Source organism: Sus scrofa, chromosome 3 (genome assembly GCF_054392235.1).
Source record: "Sus scrofa isolate SSC_HxYL_T2T_F1_AM1 chromosome 3, Sscrofa_HxYL_maternal_Yorkshire_Landrace_v2.0, whole genome shotgun sequence".
Lineage (NCBI taxonomy): Eukaryota > Metazoa > Chordata > Mammalia > Artiodactyla > Suidae > Sus > Sus scrofa.
This window is the reverse complement of record NC_139385.1, coordinates 71843002-71858808: the sequence shown is the minus strand read 5'-3', so window position 1 is coordinate 71858808 and position 15807 is coordinate 71843002. Positions and strand designations below refer to the sequence as shown.

General features: G+C 40.9%; 1 protein-coding gene and 1 long non-coding RNA gene across 2 annotated transcripts in view; both read left to right on the top strand.

Annotated features, from left to right (window-relative positions):
• LOC146404708 (uncharacterized) overlaps positions 1 to 14169 on the top strand; it is a 618617-nt gene extending 604448 nt beyond the window's left edge. Inside the window, exon 2 of the long non-coding RNA XR_014841567.1 lies at positions 11796 to 14169. This is a non-coding gene — a long non-coding RNA (uncharacterized LOC146404708). The remainder of the gene's footprint in view (positions 1 to 11795) is intronic.
• LOC146404707 (uncharacterized) overlaps positions 1 to 15807 on the top strand; it is a gene marked incomplete at its 5' end in the record, with an annotated part of 55324 nt that overhangs the window by 8027 nt on the left and 31490 nt on the right. The gene's annotated exons all lie outside the window — the stretch shown is intronic.

The following is a 15807-nucleotide window of genomic DNA, read 5'->3' as shown; positions in this document are numbered from 1 at the left end:
ACATTGTGTATGTGTATGTGTATTTTCCTTCTCTTGCTAGTCTCAGTGCCAGTGTCATGAACATTAGAATTTTCCATGGTCAGGGAGTTCCCGTCGTGGCGCAGTGGTTAACGAATCCGACTAGGAACCATGAGGTTGCAGGTTCGGTCCCTGCCCTTGCTCAGTGGGTTAACGATCCGGTGTTGCCGTGAGCTGTGGTGTAGGTTGCAGACGCAGCTCGGATCCCGCGTTGCTGTGGCTCTGGCGTAGGCCGGTGGTGGCTACAGCTCCGATTCAGCCCCTAGCCTGGGAACCTCCATATGCCGCGGGAGCGGCCCAAGAAATAGCAACAACAACAACAACAAAAAAAAAGACAAAAGACAAAAAAAAAAAAAAAAAAAAAAAGAATTTTCCATGGTCAGAGGATCTTCATTCAGAGAGCCACTTTAGATGCTAACTTGGTGAATTGACTATTAGAACAGTCACGAGGTATATTCGACTGTAATTTAGTTTTTGGCTTTGACTTTTGTTTCTTTTGTTCCTTAAGACTCTGCCGCCCTCCCTGCCCACTCAGCAAAGTTAAGTCCCTTCAGTAGCAGTCCTGCCTCATTCTCCAGGCATTTTTTTATGCTGTAATTGTTTACTTGTCTGTCTGCCCCACAAACTACCTGAGGGGTAGGTGTTGTGTCACACTTATTTGTACCCTCCCACCTAGCCAAGTGTCTGGCCTTTGGGAGGCCCAGGGAACATCTGTGGGTGATTGTTAGAGATGTTATTAATACTTGTCTTAAAAATTGTGAGACTGGAAGACGCTCTTCTGTTTTTATCTGGGGGAACTGGTTAAGAGGGAGAGAGATTGTAGGAAAGACAACTGGGAACTTTCATAGAAGTAAGAGGGGATGAATAAACTATGTACATAGAATGAAAGTAGGGTAGCCGACTCTGGGGGGAATGGCCTGGGATTTAGACTCCAGGTACTGTTTTGTTCTTCTGGCGCTGGTTTCAGATTAGCTGGTTATGGGTTCTGCGTAGTAATTGTGTGTGAGTTTTCTGGCTCATCAGTCATTCATTCAGCGAGTATGTATGGCCTACCTACTCAGGTTCCACTCAGAGTCACTCCAGAGCTTGCCGCAGGTTGTTGACCCTTGCTGTAGGATGCCAATATTCAGTGGGTTAGACACACATTTGGGAATTAAATGCTTTCCTGTTGGATAGGTTGTGGCTCTTTTCCAGTGTGCTCAAATTAGTCCTTGAAGTTTATATTTTATGACAGGGTAACTAAATCATGCAAATGTTTCAATGTTTTGGCAATGTTTGCACCCTCCCCCCTTTTTAAGCTTATTTTCATTCAGGTTTCACAATCACTTCTAATTCTGTCCAGCAGTACATTTCTTTCTTTAACACTATTATCCTTAGACTGAAACACACATCTGCATAGGTAAATATCTTTTTAATCCTTAGAAAAGAGCTCAAAGGATTAAACATTTACTTTTTGTCTTCAGTATAATTTTTTGCAAAGTCCTAATGGTTGTATAGCAAGTATTGGAGTATCTAGACTCAACTTTATTCAGTTATTCTTCCTCAGCCAGCATTCTCCTTCGGTGTTCTCTGTGATTGTAGAGGTTTGGCAGCACAAGCAAATGAGAAGCTTTCCAAATCAGGAGTTAGGGCATTGAAGTCAAATGGGCAGAGATTATATAAAGGAGTGTTACGGATGCGTCCCTTCTCTGCAAGATGAAAGACTTATATGCTGGGAGCTAGGGGGTGGTTGGGTGTTGGGAACCAGGTAGTTTTCATCATCAGAGAGCTTATGTTCATCCCTGTTAACACTGCTGGGAATACTGACACAGTTAACTGCAATTGGAAATGAATGTAAACTGTTGATATGTTTGTATAGCTGTAGATATGGATATACATTAGTAGTCACAGAGATGGGACCAGTCTTACTTTCCCTAGGAAGAATGGTGATTAGAACCTTGAGGTTACAGTGGATGGGCAGCTGCCCTATGGTGATCCTGTATTAGGCCAAGATCCAAGGATATTTACTCCTGTCAGACATACTGCATATCTTCATGCCATTCATTGTTCCATGTCATTTTCTGCAAGCATTTTAGAAATCACCCAAAGGAAGAGGAGATAAGCTGATCTACTTGCCAGAGTTGGGGTACACTATCACACTGTCTTGATAGAAATCTAATACAAGTGAAATGTAATTTTAAATTCTCTGGTAGGTACAGTAACAAAATTAAGGAGGTCAAATTAATTTTAGTAATTTAATGTTTTAACCCAATGGACAAAATAACATTTCAGCATATAATCAATATACAAATTAATGAGGTACTTTTACACTCTTTCTTGCTTTCAAAGCTGTAAAAATCTAGTGTATATTTCACCCATAACACATTGAATGCTAAATGTTCATTAAAAATACCTGGTCTTAGTTGAGAAGCACTTTAGGTTCATACCTGGGGTGTCTGCTAATTCATCTTTTGATCATATACGTCTCTTTTTGTAAGTACTTGTCGATGGAGTATTGCCATCATCTACTTACCAGACTATTCATTAACATTCTGGATTTGTGCTTTCTGAATTTCTCTCCTGAGCCAGATTTTACCTTACTTTTTCACCCTAAAATTATTTTTAACCTACTTTAGCTGCATATTACCATCACAATAGAAACCCACTTTAAAAACAGCTACAAATGTATATAAACTCTAATCCCTTTGTGGGCTGTTCAGGTTGATGAGGTGTAAGTAATGGCTTGGGGGTGATTGTAATGTGACTTTGGGGGGTTATTTTAAAGTCCCCTGTGTTGACAAGTGTAGAATTTGTAAAAACTGTTACTAGTCCATTGCAGGTTCTGTTATGGTGAATCCTTCATTTGTAGAAAGTGACCCCTAGGCTTGGTAATTTATTGTAGATGTATTTCATTGTAATGAGATTAGATCTCTAGCATCCATCTTCAAAAGCCTCCTGGCATCTAACAATACAAAGACAGGTGGTTATGATTCTTCTTTAAAGTATTTTTAAGGAAACTGATAATGGAGCTAATACTCAGCCCAACATCAAGGTAAGCCACCCATTGGTGACTTCTCTCTTTTACCTGTTTGGCTTATTGTTTGAGCCAGTTAAAACTAGATAGGCAAGTAAAGTTAGAGTGTTTGAAAGACAGTCTGTTAAAAATTAAAGACCTAATGTTTTTCTGTCTTCATTTTACTGGAGCAGCAGTTCTACTGAGCAGTCAGTTTTATGGCTCTCCCCCCCACCCCCTTAAATCCTTCTCTAGGCAGATCACTGGAACATCGGGAATTTGTTGCTCTTCTTCTTTTTTTTTTTTTAAAGATAGTAAAAAAAAAAATGCTGGTACTGTTGTTTTGGGGTGCTCTTATCTGTGGTTCTTAATGTATGGTTCAGGACCAGTGGTATCAGCATCACCTGGGAACTTACTGGAAATGCAGATTCTTGGATTCTACCTTAGTCCTACTGAATCAGAACTTCTAGGAGTGGGGCCCAGGGTGTTTTAACAGGCTCCTACCTGAACCCATGTATAACCAAAAGCATGTTTTTGTGTGTGAGGTGGTTATTCCTGGAGATAGGCACACAGTGGTTGTGGGACTGTTTTTCATGGTATGATGCTAACTAAATGGAAATAAAACTGATGACCTTGGCCTTATTCTTGAATATCATGCTCTTGTCACCTGAGAAGGTGTAGAGGAAGCATAGCTCCCTACTCCAGACTAATTCTATTTGTTTAATTACTCAACACATATTTATTGACTGTGTGCCTGGGGTTGGGCACTATTCTGGCCACAGGAAAACCATATGAACAAAACAGAGAGGCTTCCCATCCCTCTGACACTCACACTCTATTTAGATGAACCATCGCAGGGGTGTATGGCCTTGGAGGCAAACCTGGCCCACAACCTGTTTTGGTAAATAAAGTTTTGTTGGAACACAACACATGTCCTCATCTCCCAATTGTCTAAGCTGCTTTGTGCTACAGTAGCAGAGTTGAGTAGTTGTGACAGAGAAAGCTGAACATATTTACTATGCGGCCTTTTTGCAGAAAAAGTTTGTGGATCCCTGGGAAAGACTATAAAAGAATAAATAGGTAATAGATTGTTAGGAGGTGACAAGTGTTGTGAGAACCCATAGGGCAGGTAAGGGAATAGAGGGTGGAGCCTGTTTTAGATACTGTGCTCAGGGAGAGCCTTTCTGAAGATGGAACTTTAAAAACAAAACAAAACAAAACAAAAAACTTGAATTAAATGAAGGACACATAAAGGAGGGAACAGCAGGTACAGAGTTCCTGGAGTGTTCTGGGCACAGTGGTAAGGCCACAGTGGCTGAAGGAGAGTGACTGGGAGGAAGGAGTGGGAAGTGAAGTCTGTGTAGCCGGGGCCAACTCCTGCATACCTTGTGTTGTGGGCTGAGGTGAGGACTGTTGAACCGTGAGTGCTCTGAGAAATTTGTTGTGGAAGCCCTTCTGTAGAGAGGTCTTTTGGGCTGTCTACGACAGAGACTGGAAACTAAATACCTAATATAGCACATTCCAGCATTTCCAAGAAACATTTCTTTACCACCTTTCCCCTACAGTCATCACTCTAGGGGTGTCCACTGGGTGAGAGAACGGTAGGATGTAGAGTGCAGAGCTAAGAAAACCTGAGAGTGTTGGAGAGGAGTAGGTGGGACAGCCCCAAGGAGGCCAGGGTTTCCAGAGTAGAAGACCTCCATATGTAAGGTTTGACTTCCCATTCGGTGTGAGAAGTCTGTTTTCTGTAAAAGAAGGATGCTAATTAATGCCTCTTTGGCCTCTTTCCAAGGGTGGTTGTGGAGACAAAAAGCCAGCACATACAAGAATGTTTTCTAAGTTAGATAAAGCACTACACAGATGTAGGGTGATGGTATTTTTATTATGGGGGATAGATAAGATTAGAAAGGAAGACTGGAGCAAGGTGGACAGGAGAGGATTTTGAATGCCACACTAAGGATGGTCTTTTCCTTATTCCATATTCCATATAGATTATGGGATGGAAGAGTGGGTAGCACATCAGAAGTTTTAAGCAGAGAAAGGGCACGAAAAAGAGTTGCGTGTTTTAGGAAGATTAGTGTGTGTGTGTGTGTGTGTGTGTGTGTGTGTGTGTGTGTGTGTGTGTCGCGGGGGGGGGTAGGTTGGTGTCTGTGGCAGGGACCAGTTAGAGGCTCTTTGGCAAAATGAGCTTGAAGTTAAAAAGGACCTGAATCAGTCAATGACATTAGGAACAAAAAGGAAAAGGATGACTTGAGGTAAAATCTCATTACAAGAGAGCAAGGACTAAAATATCATTTCAGGAAAACCAGCCAGGGTGCTGGAAGGATCACAGGTTCTTCTAGTAAGTGGAGAAAATGGGAAGGGAGCGGCAAGGAAAAGATGGGGAAAAGAATAATTTTCAGTTTTGACATTTTGAAGTTAAGGTGATGGTAGGCCACTGGGTATAAATCAGGAGTTGAGAAATACCACAATGAAGCTCAGGAGAGAGATGCTGGCTAGAAAACAGAATTTTATAGCCCCTACACTGAAGCCTGGAGGTTGGCTAGATTTCTAAGGAAGAAAGCATCTAGAGAAGGGAGGATCAGAGGGCTCAGAAAGAACCAGGATTGTGATGTGACTTGGAAGCCACAGAGGCCCGTTCTTGCCATTCTTGTCATGCAAGTACTGACTCCTTTAGATGTAGGCGTCTTTGAATAGGAGTGATGAAGAGGTGGGAAGGGGGAGAAACTAATTCTAACCAAGCATCTGCTATAGTAATAGTAGTATTTATTGAGTGCTTACTATCTGTGAGGCACTGTGCTCAGCATTTCACATGTACCAAGTCATTTATTTCTCATTAACAGTCCTGTGAGGTGTATATTATTATCCCAGTTTTATGGATAAGGAAATTGACATACTGACAAATTGAGTACCTCGCCCAAGGTCACGTAGTCTGTGATGGAGCTGGAATTCAGATCAGCCTGGGACTGATTATTAAGTCCTTGGGGTTCTTAACATTAAGCTATGCTTTCTTTGTACCAGGCACTTTACAAACTGGTTCCTACAGCAAAGACCTCAATTAAAAGGCTTAGTAAAATTTCCTAACAACCCAGCAAGATGTTATTCTGTTTTACAAATTAAGAATTTCAGAGAGGTTAGCTTATTTGTCCTGGGTCATGCAGGCAGTAACTCAGTTCTCTCAGGAACCAAATATTTCATTCAGAGGTTAGTAAACTTTCTGTACAGGGCTAGATGGCAAGTATGACTTTGCAGGCCATATGGTCTCTACTGCAGCTACTCCATTCTGCTGTCATGGTATGAAAGCAGCTGTAAGACTAAACATAAACAGATGAGCATGGGTGATCCAATAAATCTTTATTTGTGGACACTGAAATTTGAATTTCATATAATTTTCAGGCATCCCTGAATATTATTCTTTTTAAATTTTTCTTTTCTAAACTTTTTTAAAACATAAAAACTATTCTTTGCTTGCAGGCTCCACAAAAACAGGTGGTGAGCCAGATTTGGCCTGTGAGCCATGGTTTGCTGACTCCTGCATTAATCCATTCATTCAATAAATATGTATTGAATACCTTCTCTATATGGAAACATTGTGTTGGGAACTGGGAAAGAAAAACAAAGGGAGTTCCAGCCTTCTGAGATGAGACCAGTAGTTAGATGTAATACAGTGTAGGATGAACTCTAATGCATTTATACTTAGAAGGTATAGTGAAGGAACAGATATGACAGGCTTCTCAGTTTCATGAATGAATCTGTGAAGTCATCTTGAAAAGAGTCATATATTTGAGCTGTGTGTGATGTTGGGGAGAGTATCCCATGGAAAGAGACATGAGCAGAAAGAGTTTTACTTTGAGGGGAGGAATAATAATAAAAACAAATTTAACATTATTTGAGCAGGAGGGGAGGAGCTAATGCCAGGAGATGAACCTTGTCAGTAGAGTAATGGAGAGTGAGTTTGTGGGAAATTTTAAACCGGTATGATTTTCATATTCTAGAAGGAAATGCTCTGAAGGATGGATTTACCGCATGGAGGGGCTGGGGGGTGTGGACAAATTAGTTACCACAGGATAAAATAATTGCCATACCAAGTACAAATAGGAGACCTATTTGGTGATTGGTTAGGCATGGTGATTTTGGAATAATGAAAAGTCTAGGAAAACTCTGGTTTTTGGCTTGATCAGTTGGGCAGTGATGTTCATCAAGATGCATATTTAGGACAGAGAAGCATGCTTTGAGGGTGAAGGGTGGGAAGCAAGGAAAAGAGAAGTGACTTCCATTTGTAGCATGTTGGGTTTGAGGTACCTGCTGGGATAGCCAAGTGAAGAGGTCCAGGGGCAATCGAACATGTGGGTCTGGAGTGCAAGAGGAAGAGAACTGAGCTGGGATACATCCATAGTGGTGGAGTTGATTGCTCAGTGACAGTGAGAACATAGAGATTAAGAAGATGAGGACACTGCTCATTAAGTCTTTGGGAACACTTAATGTTTAAGGAGTAGGAGACTGAAGGGAAGAGCCTGGAGAGTTTGAGAATCAGGAGAGAGAGCATTGTTGCTGAAACTTAGGAAGGTGATTTTCTGGAAGGAGGATATGTCCAGTATTGCTGCAGAGAGGTCGGAAAGGAATGAAGTGTTCTTTGGCTGGGACTGTTGGAGTGAGGAAGGTTATGGAACTTAATGAGCCCTTTCCGAGGCATAGGCTAGAGCCCAGATTGCAGTGTGTTCAGCCCTGAATGAATAGGAAGAACTGGGAACACTACCTAAAGATTCAGCTGTGAAGGAAGAGAGAGATGTCTGTAGCTAAAAGGTAGATACTAAAAACTGGAAAAAGCTACTCATTCACCAAACACTGTGCCAACTACTGGTGTTGAAACTGAGGATAGAGTAATGAAAGAGGAGATTCTCGCTGTAGAGCTTACGTTTTTTTAATGCGGAGAGGGTACAGAAAAATATAATTTAATTTTGGTTATGATGAGCATTCTGAAGAAAATATAGCAGGGTATGGGTTTAAGGGTTGAATATGATGGGAGGTGAATGTGTGGTCTGTGTGTCTTAGTTTTTATTTTTTAGTTTTTGGCTGCACTCATGGCATGCAGAAGTTGCTGGTCCGGGAACTGAGCCGTGCCACAGCAGTAACAACACTGGATCCTTTAATTGCTAGGCCACCAGGGAACTCTTTGTGTTTATTTTTAAAAGAGTGGTCAAGAAAGCCTTTGAGAGGAGGTGACTCCTCTCAAGCAGAGACCTGAGGTGTAAAAGCCCTGGGGTTAGAATAGCGTAGGTTATGTGGGGAACAGGGTAGCTGGAGCTGACTAGGAGTAGAGTAGTTGAGGTGGGATAGACTGGGTCCAGACTGAATGAGGTGAGGCCCTTCTTTCCAGTTTATTGTGGTTTCATTCCCCAAACCTTTTCTAGGTAAATGTTTATCTGGGGACTTGGGAACCATGTTATTTTCCTTGCAAAGTAGCAGGAGAAAAGGAGCACAGAGGTAGAAAACCCAATGTGTCTCCTGCTCCAGTGTTGCAGTGATGCAGGTCCAGACCAGGAGGGCTTATTGTGGGAATTAGGCCAGTTTGGCAGCTGGATAATGAATTAGTTTATTTTAGTCTTCTTCTCTCCAATAAAATCAAGAGAAGATAGAATAATAGACTTTTGGGTCCAGAAGAAAATCAACCTTCTTCCCCCCCCCCCAATGAAATTGCAGTCCAGAAAGGCTGTGTCATACTACTTGAGATCACAGTCAGGACCAGCTTTCACATCACATGACTTTTATTCAGGGCTCCTTTTGTACTGTATATGTTACTGGGATGAAGTTACCCCAAACTGTATGCTCAGAGTGAGATTATTTATTTATAGATACTCCGAGGCTAGACTTCAGTGGATAAAATTTTCTGTTTACTTGAGTTTTTTTCTGATATGCTGAGTAATAAATTTGTCATTGGGATTTTGGGGCCAGATTGCCAGGGTTCAGACCTCAGCTTGGTCACTTTCTTTACTCTGACCTTCGCTAAGTTGTTTATCTCTGTGTATATCATTTCATGAAGTAGACATAATGCTCAAGGTGGTTGTATTTGATGGTTATTATATATAAAATGTTTAGAATTGGCATTCTCGGAGTTCCCGTTGTGGCGCAGTGGTTAACGAATCCGACTAGGAACCATGAGGTTGCTGGTTCGATCCCTGCCCTTGCTCAGTGGGTTAACGATCCGGTGTTGCCGTGAGCTGTGGTGTAGGTTGCAGACGTGGCTCGGATCCTGTGTTGCTGTGGCTCTGGTGTAGGCCAGTGGCTACAGCTCCAATTGACCCCTAGCCTGGGAACCTCCATATACCGTGGGAGCAGCCCAAGAAATGGCAAAAAGACAAAAAAAAAAAAAAAAAAAAAAAGAATTGACATTCCCTGGCTTGGCATGCCCCGGTGGTGCACCAGGTTGAGGATCTGGCATTGTCACTTCAGTGGCTGGGGTTGTTGCTATGATGAGGATTCAGTCCCTGGCCCAGGAATTTCTGTATGCCATGGGTGCAGCAAAAAAAAAAAAAAAGAAAGAAAGAAGGAAGGAAGGAAGGAAGGAAGAAAAAAGTAGTGGCTGACTTATAGTGAGCACTTACTGTTTGAGCCATCTTTATCATTTTCATGTTGGATGTACAAAACAGTTGTCTACCATACTTCTAAATTCTGTGCCTATAATTTATGAGTGTTAACATTATACAAAGTATATAGGAGAAGATATTGTAAGGCAAGATAAGGTATATAAGGTAAGATATAGTTCCTGCCCTCAAGGAATTTTCATTATAATGGAGAAAGAAGTAGAAAAATATAGGAGATACTAAAACGCTTACCTATTTAAAATTATAGGATAGTGAGAGCTGTGAATAATCCCTTTTCGGACATTCCGTGAATCTGAGTATTCAGATGAAGGCACAGGGAATAAGGAGAAGGGGTTTGAGCAAGTTTCGTGGATAAAGGACTTGCCTGGAAGCAGAGAGACATTCTAGACTAATAGGATAGGCAGAGATGAGTTTGTAATAAGAAGGCCAGGGCAGGGAAACACAAGGGAGAATTTGTGAACAGTGAAATGAACAGTTTTGCTAGGGAAAAGGCCCATGAAGGGTATACCAAAACCAAACTTACCTCTTTTTGATTGGGCTTCTAAATTGGAATATCACAGTGTCACCCTAGATAGTAGCTTTCCTTCATTGGGATGTATGAGACTGTCATTGTCCTTATGGACAGGATAGATGTATTAGATGATGATGTCAGAGAAATTCATTGCTGATCGAGTAGCTGTCAGAGTGTTGATTCATAGGTTAGTGGCAACCTAAAGAGACAACTAAGGAGCTGACTCTGTATCTCTTTTTTTCTGTTCTAATTTTTTTTTTTTTGTCTTTTTGCCATTTCTGGGGCCGCTCTTGTGGCATATGGAGGTTCCCAGGCTAGGGGTCTAATCGGAGCTGTAGCCGCCAGCCTACACCACAGCCACAGCAAGGCGGGATCCGAGCCGCGTCTGCAACCTACGCCACAGCTCACGGCAACACCGGATCCTTAACCCACTGAGCAAGGCCAGGGATCAAACTCGCAACCTCATGGTTCCTAGTTGGGTTCGTTAACCACTGCGCCATGACAGGAACTCCCTGTTCTAAGATTTTTTTTAAAGATGGAGATGAACACTTTGGTAAGACACACACACACGCATGCACGCACACGCATCTGTGCACATCCGTGCCATATCATCACACCTCACAAAGTTAATAGTAATTCTTTAGTATTATCTGATACCTGGTTCATGTTTAGCTTTCCCACTTGTCTCAAAAATGTATTTTTAGGAATTCAAGTTGTGGTGCAGCAGAAACGAATCCAACTAGTGTCCATGAAGATATGGGTTTGATCCCTGGTCTTACTCAGTGGGTTGAGGATATGGTGTTGCTGTGAACTGTGACATAGGATGGCAGCTGCAGCTCTGATTCAGCCCCTAGCCTGGAAACCTCCATATGCTGTGGATGTGGCCCTAAAAAGCAGATAAATAAATAAATAAATAAATAAATAAATAAATTTAAGTTCGGTAAAATCATGGTCCAAACAAGGTCCACATAAGTACATTTGGTTACGTCGTTTAAAATCTCTTTTAATTTGTAACAGCTCTCCCCCCTTTAAAAATGCTATTTATTTGTTGAAGAAGCTGAGTCATTTCTTTGATAGTATTTCTTAAATTCTGGTTTGCGGGTTTTTTTTTTTTTTTTGGGCACACCCACAGCATATGGAAATTCCTGGGTCAGGGATCGAATCCAAGCCACAGCCGTTATCTACGCCACAGCTGCAGCAACTCTGAATTCTTAACCAACTGCTCTTGCCTGGGGATTGAGTCTGTGCCTCCAAAGAGATAACTGCTGGTTCTTTAACCTACTGTACCACAGTGGCAACTACCTGGTTTGTATTTTTATGATGCCATTTTAGCATATTCTTCATTTTTCATGTTTAAGTGGTAATCAGTTCTAGAGGGTAGGTTCAGATGTTTATTTCATGGAATATTTCATAGGTGATGTATATTTCATAATACTTCTTACTGTATCACATTGAGGCCCATAATGACTGGTGCCTCAGTGGGTTCAAATGTCAGCTGTTCCTCTTTTGGCAGTTACTGATGTAAACTGCCTGGATCCGTTGTTTCATAGTGGTTGCAAGATGCTGATTTTTCCATTTTTATTTTTCCTGTTTATTGGAATTTTTCTTTTCTTTTTTTTTTTTTTTTTTGTCTTTTTGCTATTTCTTTGGGCCGCTCCTGCGGCATATGGAGGTTCCCAGGCTAGGGGTCGAATCCGAGCTGTAGCCACTGGCCTACACCAGAGCCACAGCAGCGCGTGGAATTTTTCTATAGAGGACTCTGGTTCATATACTTTAAAGAAATCACTATAATGCTCTAATAAAGGAGCATTAAATAAAATGAAATCATGTATAATAAAGTATCTTGCAGGATGTAAATGCTGAAGCATTAGAGGAAATAATGAAGAGGTTAGGTGCTTGTATTTATGTAAGACTCACTGTGAAATATGATAGCTTCAAATGTAGATCCATCCTGGACCTGTTGTTGGCAGTTCACCTTAAACAATGTTACCATCAGTGATGTTTCTTTTGAACAGGCTTGGTGTCAAGTTTTAAACAGTTTACCCAAACAATTGTATTACTAGTGATTTCAGTGTATGTTAAAATCTTACAAAAGATACTTAGTATTTATATGTAAAATTGAGTTAGCTTCTAAGTTAATTATAAAGATGTTTTTCTGTTGCAACCTTTGTTGAGGTAGGTGAAAGGTAGAACAGTTCTTCATTGCTTAGTATTGTCCATCACTTTGCAGGTTTCTAGAATCCCTGGCATTGACCTCCCAGATGCCAAGATGACACCCAAATTTCAAAATCCCTCTCTGAAATAATATCACACTCTTTAAAAACTGCTAGTCAGGTGAAAATTTTATTAAGACAGGAAGTTAAATAACCACTATGAAAAAAGATTTTCACTTTTTTTTTTTTTTTTTTTGTCTTTTTGCCATTTCTTGGGCCGCTCCCGTGGCATATGGAGGCTCCCAGGCTAGGGGTCGAATCGGAGCTGCAGCCACCGGCCTTCGCCGGAGCCACAGCAATGCGGGGATCCAAGCCACGTCTGCGGCCTACACCACAGCTCACGGCAACACTGGATCCTTAACCCACTAAGCAAGGCCAGGGATCAAACCCTCAACCTCATGGTTCCTAGTCAGATTTGTTAACCACTGAGCCACAACGGGAACTCCTCACTTTTATTGTAGACGAATCTCTGCCTTTTCTTTGTTTATCGGTTTCATCATGCCTAAAAAGGCTACTTTTTGCCTTTTGACATGCTCAGAGTTTTGTTTTTTGTTTTTGCTTTTAAGACAGAGAAGGTAAAAAAGAAATTGAGAGAATGACTTGAAGGCATATCTGTGGGGAGTAGGGAAGGTGAAAGCATCTGCTTTAGAGAGAGGAGGAGGACTCAGGTGGGAAGTAGATCTCAGAGTAAGTCTGAGAGCCCAGGAGAGGCAAGCAGCTAGCATGAGGGACCTGGTAGGAGAGTTGTTGGTCTCTGATGTGTTCAGTTACTGGGGGACCACTTAACAGTGGGCTGCACACTCATTTGACCATGATTTATAGCAAGAAATATGGAGTTCTCATCATGGCTCAGCAGTAACAAGCCTGACTAGTATTCATGAGGTTGCAGGATTGATCTCCGGCCTTGCTCAGTGTGTTAGGAATCAGGTGTTGCCATGGCTGTGGTATAGGCTGGCAGCTGAAGCTCTGAATAGACACCTAGCCTGGGAACTTCGATATAATGCAGATACGACCCTTAAAAAAAAAAAAAAAAAGAAGAAGAAGAAGAAAGAAATGTATTTTTTACAGCACCCAGAAAACACACACACACAATGGAAACAAGTTTTATGAAGCAGTACTCTATTTGTAATGTACTCTGATAATGTTCAATTCTATCTTCTTTTCAAGAAATTCTTTTTTTCTTTTTACTTTCCTTTTTTTTTTTCCCTTGCTTTTTAGGGCCACACCTGTGGCATATGAAAGTTCCCAACCTAGGGGTCAAATTGGAGCTACAGCTGCCAGCCTACGCCATAGCCACAGACACGTAAGATCCGAGCCACATCTGTGACCTACACCACAACTCATGGAAAGGCAGGATCCTTAACCCAGTGATTGAACCTGCAACCTGGTGGTTCCTAGTTGGAGTCATTTCCTCTGGGCCACAACAGGAACTCCTCCAAGGAAAATTTTTAAAAGACAGAAAATAAGAGAGATTTTACTTGATGTAAAGATAACATAAGGAATTAGACCATTATCATGAAAAAATAAAGGTAGTATTGCATACTCACTAGTGAGTTTGACCTTGTTTATAAGTGTGGTGTCAAAATAATTTCCTGTGAAATGACCTGGTCTGAAATGAGGAAGAGAAATCTCATAGAAAACCTGAGACTCCATCATTAGCAACTTGCTTTCAGACTCTAGTACTTAACACCCTGGAGAGCATACCTTTTGATGTGCTTTTGATATTTGATATGCCTTCTATAGGTAATGGGGAGTAGGGGATAGATTAGAAAAAGAAACAGTAACAGCCATGTGGTAAACTTGGAGAGACATTCTTAGAGTAAAAAAGAAAAAGAATAACAGCTCCCAAATTAGTAAGTTTAATATTTAATCTTCACAACATTGATTTCTAATATAGGATAACATATAGGGAGACCTTGATGTGAAATTTTTTAATTTTTAAATTAGAAAAAAATTTTTTTTCAGCCACCCCCACAACATGCAGAAGTTCCCAGGCCAGGGCTGGAACCCATGTCGCAGCAGCAACACAGGCTGCTGCAGTGACAGTGCTGGATCCTTAATCTGCTGTGCCACAAGGGAACCCCATGGTGTTAGTAAAATTTAGAACTCTGTGTTTCATAAGCCCTTAATAACAATAATGTTTGGAAATAAATCTATTCAGAGAAATCTATTACATATTATTGAAAGTTACAGCTGTAAAAGCAGTCTGATACAGGTATGCTGTACGGAAAACTCAGCTACTACAAACAGCTTTGTCATCAAATTTTCTGAAATGCTAAAAGTCTTAGTTCTAAATGAAGCAAAATAATCTTTTCTTAGTTTATGGGATAGTAGCATACTTGAAAAGTGTTTACTATAGGAGCAAGAAATATTTTGTGTCGGGGAAAAAATGGAGTTTGGTAGTATGCTGAGATAATTTTCATGGTTTTTTATTTTTTAAAAATTTCCTGCATGAATATCTGGTGGGAGATTTGGAAAAGTCTCGTTGGGATGCTGGGCAGTTCTTTTTGTATTTCCGGACACCTAGCATCTTTGGCATCTTTCTCCAATAAATGCCGGTAGGACCCGCATCACTTTGTTGACCAAAAAATAACCCCCATAAATCCCCTCTGAGAATGGTATCTCTCAGGTGAGAGATACTGTGATTAAACTGATTTTAGTGGGTCATGAGCTATAGTTTGAAAAACACGGAGTCCTTTGGGATCCTCCTCAAAACTAGAAGAATAGTCACTTGCAACATTATTGCAAATATAAGACTATTATTTCCCTAATGCTGATGGATCACTTCAGTTAGTTTTGCTTGTTTTTCTTTCTTCATTTTATTTTTCTTTCTACACCTCACTTCAGTTTTCATTCTGGCTTTCAGACTGCAAGATAGGTGTTGATGGCCCTATAAATTCGTTTGACCTGCAATTTAGTTGGTCACAGTATCCTGTGAAATAATGCAGAAATCCTTTCAAAGGCACATAGTTTGTCTAATCTCCAAACACTGTCCATGCATTGACAGAGCACTCACATTATTTGAGTGTCATTCATTGAACCATCTGCCTCCTTGTTTTTTTCTTTTCTTTTTCTTTTCTTTTTTTTTTTTAAATAGACCTTTTACTCTATAGTAATTTTAGCTTTATAGAAAATTTGCAAAGATGGTCTAGAGATTTCCCATATACCCTTCGCCCAGTTTTCCCAAATATTAACATGTTACCTTGACACATTTGTCATACCTAAGAAACCAACATTGGTATATGTTATTACTCACCAAACTATATAGATTTACTCAGATTTTACCAGTTTTTCCCACTTATATCCCTTTCCTGTTGCAGATCCAGTCCAGGATACCATGTTGCATTTAGTGCCTCCTGGTTTTGACCTGGCTTGCTGCACAGAGAGCAGGTGCCTCCTTCTCTACTGGCTCTGGATAGAGCCACAACCTCTCCACAGCACCCCCTCTCTGCCCTTCTGCCCATTTGTCTT